Source organism: Takifugu flavidus, chromosome 19, assembly GCF_003711565.1.
Source record: "Takifugu flavidus isolate HTHZ2018 chromosome 19, ASM371156v2, whole genome shotgun sequence".
Lineage (NCBI taxonomy): Eukaryota > Metazoa > Chordata > Actinopteri > Tetraodontiformes > Tetraodontidae > Takifugu > Takifugu flavidus.
The window spans coordinates 12,173,249-12,182,490 of NC_079538.1; positions in this window are offsets into that span (position 1 = coordinate 12,173,249).

The window sequence follows — 9,242 nt, forward strand, 5'->3', positions numbered from 1 at the left end:
CTTTAACACACACTTGACTTCTAGATATCACACACACTCAGAGACGCTTAGACTGCATATATTTGTTGCCTTTTTTCCCCGATCAATATCAATCACGGGGCCACGGTAGCAGGATTAGAGGATCGACTGGGCCTAAAAATATCTTGAATGTCTTTTGCCTCTTCTGTGCTGTTCTGTAAATACCACCAAAGTGTCCATCTCTGAGCATTCCAGAAATATCATTGCATGGATTCTTCTGTTAAAAGTGCACCGAACCGAATCTAATGGAGTGAGCTGAAAAGCTGGCGGAGCGGAGCGTGTGTTCCGAATGGGGTAAATAGTGAACGCTGGAGCTGTCGGAAATTCTATGATTTATTCCACCTAACATGTAAATACCCTCGCCTGCACTGGTCCTGGAAGAACGTAGGGACAAAAAGAGGATTTCACAGTCCACTGTCAAGACAAATCTTTGCATTATAGCTTCTTCTGAAAAGCTCTAATTGAATCGGTGTTGACTGCACAGGGAATCTGTCCGATTGAGCCACGACGGTCCAGAATTCACAGCTCCTAGATCGTCTGGAGTGCACGTGGTCGGGACAAATGGGCCTCATAAGTGTGGTTCTGTAAGTAGACCTAACATTGATTTCATCCTCAGTGGTTTTGATGATTACCCATATTGTTTAAGAGAGAAACTTTGATGTTTGTTTTACATCATGAACGATCCTCAAATGAACGCTTTATATGCTGTGCGAGTCAACATTGTTGCTATTTCCTTCTGCATTTCAGTTACACTGTTTCTTTTTAGACTTAATGCCACTGTTGATTTTTTTAGTAATTACATCCACCTAAATGATTACTCATTAAGAATTGAAAATGAACAACCCCACATTGTCATAGCAACACCACAGAGGAGTGTCTTTAGGGGGGGGAAAGCATTTGATCTCGTCCATATCAGGCCGCCACAGGCTGCAGTCTAGCACGTTGCTTCCATATACATGTTAATTTGAGTTGATAGTGGGTTGAGCTCCAGGTAACGTCAGACCTTTGAGGTTGATTTCTGCAGTCCTGAGTTGGTGTTGATGTAAACAAACAATCACAAATTAGGTATTTTTCAATTATTTTTTTAAAAACAAAAAACTTCTATATTCTATATATATAATTGTATTTCTGTGGAAATCTATCACAGATTATTGAGCTAATTGACACTAATTGCTAATACCAAATGTGAAGGTCACACAGTTGTCTTCCCCAGCGTGCACACATTAGAGCCGCTCCCCTCACTCGGTTCATCATCATTAGTTTTTTGTCATCAGATGCTGATGTGGGCATCGGTACAATGTGTTGCTGAGCACCGAGGCAGATGGTTATTTTAGTGAGAAGAATTCCAGATGAGTGTGTGGAGCCTGAGTCAGGGCCCGGGCCTATCAGTTTAAAGATCGTAGGTGGGGCCATTTAGTAATGTTCTGAATTAACAAGTGCCAAAATCTCTCATAATTCCATTATGGTACTTCATTATGTGTATGCTGCAGCACTATTTGAATCCACCCACACTCAGAACACTGGTCCTCTGTATTCCAGCAGTCTCTGGGGTTCAGGTTTGAAGCAGAATTCAGTCTTTTGCTGTTCAGTTATGCAAATGGGGAAAATATTCCTGCTGTTGTGAGGACTGAACTGTCCACAGATGCTTCACACGCCCAGTACAGACTTTATGGCACGTTCATGTCAGCTGATAAAACAAGAAGTTATTTCACGTGCGCTTCAGCACCAAAGCGCAGCCACCGAGCTGACGTGAAAATGAGGGGCTGTCATCCATTTACAGCGAGCAGTGACTAATCTCTCTCTGCCTTTCAGCTCACCTCACAGGCATGATAGGAGATTAATCTGTAGAGGACAGCCCGGGAATATTTTTCCTCATCTGAGATAACTCCACTTTGCGTTGTTAGCTGTCTAGACCAGACAGATGTCCGTTTCCTGGACATCACGATGTGTGATGAACATTTTAGAGAGTTATTGGACACCAGTCGACCAGAGCAAAGACAGAAGTCAGTGAGGGATCGTGACTCACCGTCATCAAGAACATGTCAGGCACTCAGTCATTTTTGCTGAAGGATTAATGAGTAATTGCACACATGATTACAAAGCCAAATGGTTACGTTAATCCAAAAATCACACGGGGGCAATAAGGAGATCATTGTTTTTTTCCTTAAAGATTTCTTTTAAAGTCGTCTTGATAAATAGAGAGCAAAGCAAACCCCACCATCTTCCCTGGCAGGAAGACATAAATAGCCCAGAGGAGCAAACATGGGTGATTTCACCGATAATGGCCCTGTTGGAGATCGAGCCACCACCTTATCCAGGGCACTGATGAGAGCAGAGCAGGCAGGGCTGCACAGGCGTTCTTCTCAGGTTGAACAGGTGAAGGTTCTAATATTGTCTCGACCAGCTGATGGACCTTCATTGGAATAATCCCTGTGTTCAAACACAATCAGTTGTTGTTGTTGTTGTTATTATTATCATTATTAATTATTTTACCTATAGGTTTCTGCAGTGCCTCATGATAAAAACTGGATAATCTGTACATTAATTCAACAGAATCTGTTGCTTTGCTTCACACGTTCCCACTGGTGCTCAGTTAATTAGGTGTATGCATTTCTACTGCAGGGGAGAGAAGGTTTGGCAGTTAAATTGCTTAAATTGCACAACATTGATCTGGCAAGTGCGTTCTCCACAGATTCCTTCCATGCTGCTGATTCCATCATTGATCTCCAGGCTGGTGTTCCACAGCAGTTGGGACGAGGGGCCCTAGATGCTGCCGCCACTGTTGCCGCTGCTGTTTATGCACACAGAAATGATGGATACGCTTCCAATATGCTGTCAGGCGATTTGTGGCAGCAAACACCCGGTGTGACAGATGAGATGGAGTCAGGTGGAAATGACTGATTGCATGCAGGAATAGGAACATTGCTGCTGTGTTATTGCACCAGTCTGGGAAATCTATGGTGGCAGAGATCTGATGGTCACGGCAAATATTGCCAGGAGCTGAGAGGATAATTTACCATTTCAGAATTTATAACTGAAGTGTTTTCTGTGGCAGCTGCAGAAATGGGCGCAGGCAAACACTTATCTGTTGCATCACGCAGTCACTTTCAGTTCCATTTTCCTGTCTCATCATAGAATCTACACAAATTAGACTTCATGACACCCATGGAATCATCATCAAGTGCTCGTTTAGGTGTCACGCACTCGTTTTCAGTGGTGAGTTGAATCTGATCCGTCTGAATTCTTTTAAACTCTTAGTTCCATTTGCTTCTCCTCGGTGCTTTGTTCTTCCCTCTTTTGTGTCTCGGTGCTCCCCGACAGGGCATCATGTCATTAGCAGTGTGAAACGCTTTGACCTCTGCTGGAGGTTCTGTCGATACCCTGACCCAAGATCACAACCCCTCAATCAGATTTCTCTCACATCTCCTCTGGGATTAGCTTATTTGTCACCAGTAAAATAGAGGAGGGTTAATATTTTTTATAATCATTCATTGCGTCGGTGCAGCAACAAAAAGCTTTTATCTGAAAATGCAAACATAGATGTCACTGATAAGAGCTGACATATTGAATTTCAGGAGAAGAGAAACGAGAGAATCGGATCAATCCTGCAAAGCACGAAGCGCTTTTTTCCCACTCTTTTTTAAAATATTTTTCTCTCTCCCTCCTTTCCAGAGAATCGGCCAACAGGGAACCGCTGCTGCAATGCAGCAAAACAAATTGAATGAATCTATTAAGTGATTGTGATTGTGAGACACAACCTCTTCATTGTTTCTCACAGCTTTGATTGTGTCTCTTTGTAAGCAGACAGGTCAATAAATGAGCATCCATGCTAAAAATAACAAGTTTGGATGGATAAAACTAATCAGATGGGCCTTTATTTTGACGATAAAATCACAGAAATCCCCCCGGTAAAGTCTTAATAGAAAGGTAGTGGGTGAGAAACTCTAGCGCTCTAACAAAGTGCATTCAGAAGGCGAACAAAGAACTACCTTTGCAGTATACTGTACATCAAGGTCATCGCGTTTGATCTTCCAAGGTTTAAGCTTTATGTGTGCCGCCTACACAGCTGTGCAACCATTTCCCAACATTTTCCGGGATAACAAATATTCTTTTTTTCGGTGCCGCATTGTTTGTTGCAGGATTACATGGATGAAGCAGCTAATACTTCTGTCATATTTGGAGTTGCTTGTTGTCATGGAAGCGCGTATAAGCGTCCTATTAGAGCCAAGTCAGAATTCAAATCATGAGCGCTTCTGTTTTCAGAGATTCATCTTTTAATAGTTGTTTTCCTAAGCAGCCATTATTCATGGTTGTGTTTCACCCTCGTGTACATTTTATCGACGTTTTCACGTGGGCAGTAAGGGGCGGTCAGGCTTTGGCGTGTCAACACGAAGGGCTCAAAGATGCACAGAAGAGGAGTGGATATTCAAATTGGTCCCTTTGTGTTTTCACAGCAAAACATACCGACCATAAACGTGAGAAAAGGTCTCATAACGTCGTCCTCTTATGTGGAAGGTTCGTCAGCTGACAAAACCCAGGGCCAATGAAGACACAGCCTGCAGTGGACATTTTCAGGGACATAAATCACAGCCGCCGAGCTGTCAGACACTACAGACACAGGTCACGTTAGACAGGGGAAATGGTATCAGCACAGCTCCAAAACTCCTGTCGACAGCGCAGGTTCCTGTGTGTGCTCACAGTACGCTCGGAGCGCCCACTGAGCAACAAACATGAAATATGAAAGCATTTTTATTCTTTTTATTCGAGAGCATAAATCACGGCGACTTACAGGGTGACAAAGTTTGGCAGCAAAAAGCAGCAGTGGATGAATTTTCAAGCCAAAGCTGCCAGCCAATTCTAATTTATACCGGTCAGGTCGGCATAGGACTGATTGCCATGGTAACAGGCCATGTGCGTGTGCCCTCCCACCATGGAAGAGAGCTGATGCTGCTTTGTTCAGCCTGTTCCTTTTTCCATCCGAATTAGTTTTACGGGATGTTGGATAGCAATCCGTAGGAGACATCACACCTCCAAAGCAACACTCTCCGTCTCTTTCTGTCTGTTTGTCTCATTTTTCTATCATCTCACTTGTTATCAGCCGCAGCACCGCTCTCATTCTCACCCTCTCGGCAAAAACAAGCTAGGTGTTGACACAGGAAGGGAACTAGGCCGAGATGAGCCGCAGTCCAACGCTGATGCTTATTTCCCTGCTGAGCGCTTCGCTGATAACGGTGCAGTTTGTTGATGATTTGACCTGTTTATCTCTCATTTCAGCAGGATGGATTTAATAAGATGCTGTGTACAGAAACCACGGGAGCTGTTGTGGGCTGAGAGAAATCACTATTATATTAATTATTTTCACATCTTCTCTCTGGTGAGCTGTATAAACAATAGAGTGAGCACACTACTGAATGGATGGAGTGCGCTCCAGCAACAGTTTTATACATCCTGTTGGTGACCATGTGACACAAGCCCCTTACATTCATCAACAAATACTAAAGACCACAAATCTTTAGAAGTTGTTTAATTGTGATGGAACGGCGCACATTAGTGGTGGGTGATGGCCAATTTGCAGCCATTCTACAACTTTTGACCCTCTCAGAAACAGGTCAGTGCTCGTTGGGTCTGTTTTACAGGCACCCTGTCAATCACTGAGCAGATCGAAAGAGACTGGATTTTCCCGCCTGAATCCAGGAAGTGTTGAGCCGAACAACATTCTGCTGGTGGACGTTGAAGCCGTTCAAGTGATGCAATAAATTCACATGAAAAAAAAATCATTTTGAGCGTTTCCCAGTGCTCAATAGAAGTGAAATAACATTTTCAGCAGGCGTAAATATTGACACCTAGGTTATAGTCACTGAGAGTGATCATCCTGTCCATAAAATGTTTGTTGAACTATGGATAAGGTGGTCCTCCTGCACTGCCATTATCTGTTGTTGACTGGATTATCAGTCTGGATCAAATAAAATCCCATTTGCAGCAAATGTATGGAGGGAGCGATCAGTTATATAAATGCAGTGCTACAAACACAACCACAAGGAAGTCCAGTTGATCCCGGATTTGTCAAAGGATTCTTCAGGCCAGACCACAGATTCTAAACTATTTGCTGCTGGGAAAATCAGGATAAAGCTGCAGGGCTATTTATATCGCAGAGCAGAAGCCCGTTTATAGGGTTCCTCGGCTATATTTCTACTCAGTTACCAGAATTGGCAGCTGTAAGTGACCCCTCTGTGCCCTTCTACAGCACAGCAAAGCTATCATCAGATCTCCAGGGGTCTATGTTACTTAGACACCACTCTCCCAGAGAGAAAAAGAAGGAGGACTATAAAGACAAAGGAGGAATGTGTACTTTCTCGCAGAGGTGACGTGGCTATCTTAAAGCTCCCTTCCAGCTTACTCCCAGACACGATGAAACTTTAATGAAGCCGCCCTTCCGTCACATGCTGGTGCACCAGAGTGAGATGCTTGGGCTGAAGCACGCCTGGAGGTGTGCGCTTCAGCCGTCACTCCATTAACAGGAAGAAACAGTAAATAAGTGAACCTCGCTCACATGGTTTAACTGCGCTGCCTGAATCAGCGTCTCTGTTCAGTCCCATGTTTTTTCCAGGGTGGAGATAATGATGGATGACAGTCTGCTCTCGCGTCCCTTCTCACTTCACTGATGAACACTGTTGAGTTAAACATTTAATTAGAGGAGCGGAACGGGCATCCTCGTACCCTGATGCTGTTACGAGGCAACTATAGAAAACACGGCTTCCGTGATTACAAATATAACTTACGAGGCCGTGTTAATCACAGAGCACAATAGCTCAGATTTCCTGATGTTTTATTCTCTGCTATTTATGGACAAAAGGGATTGATCGGACAATTTCCACTGCTACGACTCGTCGCATTCGCAGAGAATTTTCCACAAACATCCTTTCAGCACGAGGCGGACGTGCAATTCTCTCTACGTTTCACACACATTTGGAGCTGTCGCAGGATCATAAATATAGATTAGATGTTGACATCTTTGTATCATGGAAATCATTTTGCTTTTCCCTTCCCCCAGCCTCTTATTCTGAGTGTTCTTGTCCCTCTTGGGGACCATGTTGGTTTTCTTTAGGCTTGATCTACGTTGATCTGTTGCCCCTCATTAAGATTCTCTTTAAATTTTAGATATCTAATATATTTAGATGCTTGTTCTGATCAAATGAGCATTGTCAGATAACCAAGTCTTTCCTTGTTGGAAAGGATGGTTGTGGAGGGTCAGAGACATGAAACGATCCTTTTACTATATTTGGAGTTTGCAGAGTCTGTTTGCTATTTTTGCATCTGTTCTAAAAATGGATGTTAAACTGTGATGCGCTATTTCTGCAGAAAAAGGAGGGGAAAAAACTTCTTTCAGAACCAAATGTTGATAGTTTGTCCCTTTTAGGAAGCCACAAAAACAAAAAAAGCAGCAACGTTTTCCGTCTCCAGGCAGGGAGAGACAGAGTAGACTCTAAGAAGAGGAGTTCATATATTTTTTGCCTACATTTCTGTCATTCCTGTGTCAGTTTGATGTTTGGATGAGTCACCATGAACCGAACACCTGTGTGGGAGGAGAAGGCGTGTGCGGCTGCGTTTTTCTTCATATCCTTAGGCCTGTTTTTTTCTTCTTTCTCAAAAATTCCTGGCGACAGTTACGGAATATCGTTTATTAGAGGACCAATCGCAGTTCACCGATGGACCGTTCGGTGATGCCAAACTGCAGAGTCGTGCAGATGAAAGAGGAATTTTCTTCTAACTTTGGAGGTGTCGGATGTTCACAGATGTTCTGGGGACGCTGCAGTGATGTAATGCCTTTACTCGATGGAGCAAAAATCTTTCCAAACCCCTGAAATACAGACAGCAAAGTAACGCCGCTGTTCTGAAGTGTGCGTTTCCCACCAAAGAATCTCACGCGTGCACCTTTGTGGACCTTACAGACAACATATAGTTCAAATGCACAGATTCACAGGGAGGACGGCCTCCGATTATGACTCAGCAGCGTTCACAGTGCCAGTGAACATTTTTGATGAGTGAGAAGACTTTTTCTGCGTCCCTCTGAGGGCATTAAATCCCTTCATTCCACAGCTTTTGCCACCAGGGAGTTTTTCTCTGCAACGTCATTGTCTTGGTGGATGCTGTCACGTGTTGGTTTCCGCTGGTCCTAGACGGGTTTAGCATGAGTTGCTAGTAAGATTATCGCTTGGCTGGATGATCTGCAACAAGAAAAATCTGTCATCTAATGCTAAAGAAAGGCAGCAGAGCCTCCCATCAAAAGCTAAAGCAAACAGGAACCCGCTGTAGGAAGAACGTCGTTGTTTTTCTTTCTTCGCTCCCACTCTGGCGGCCTTGACTGATGAGCTCTTAATGAATGTTGAAAGTAGCGGCGACGCTGGCGGACGTCGGACACGCGAGCATCGGGGTGAATGCTGATAGCCGAGTGTTTGATTTGCCTCAAAGAGCCTATTAGAACAAAAAAAAAACCATAAATAGCTTGAAATTCTCTAGGTGCTGTTGGTAACTGGAAATATGGGCCGATGTCCTGAATGGCGGCCCAGTCAGAATTCTCATAACACAGATGGTCTGTTTTACTGGTGACGGAGCCAAACCCAGTGAGCACCAAGGCTGAAATAAGGCCACGCTGCCAGTGAGAGACAGGGAGACCTCTTCTCTGCATGGACATTTTTCTATATGACGCCGCGGCCGTAATGTGTTTTTCTGATGCATCGTCTCATTGAATCCGCACCCCCACCTTTTTTCACCGTTCAGAGAGGCAGGCAGAGTGGGTTGAAATGAAATCACACTACTCTCCCCCAGGCTGCGCCGGACTCTACCGAAGCAGTGAAGAGTAACATGTAGTCCGTGTCGCTCCTGGGCCGAGCTGCACTTACACACTATGAAGAACCCGGTATGGATCCCCTGCTGCCGTCTGCCTTCGTGTGATTCCGTGATTGGATTTTATTTTTTCCTTTCCTTCGGCCAAAGCAGACGTCATCATGTGTGGTGGGTGCGATGAATATTAATGATCTCCTGGAGATGCATTTGTGTGCTTATTTCCATTCCCTTCGCAAACATCAGCAGCCCTCTCAGGGACGCCGCGGCTGCTGCCCACCCACGCTGCCATTACAGCCGCACAAATGCCACAGTGCTGTGCCAATTACACACAACGCCATCTTAAGGAGGGGTGAAGAGCAAACAAATGCGAGATGTTTTGC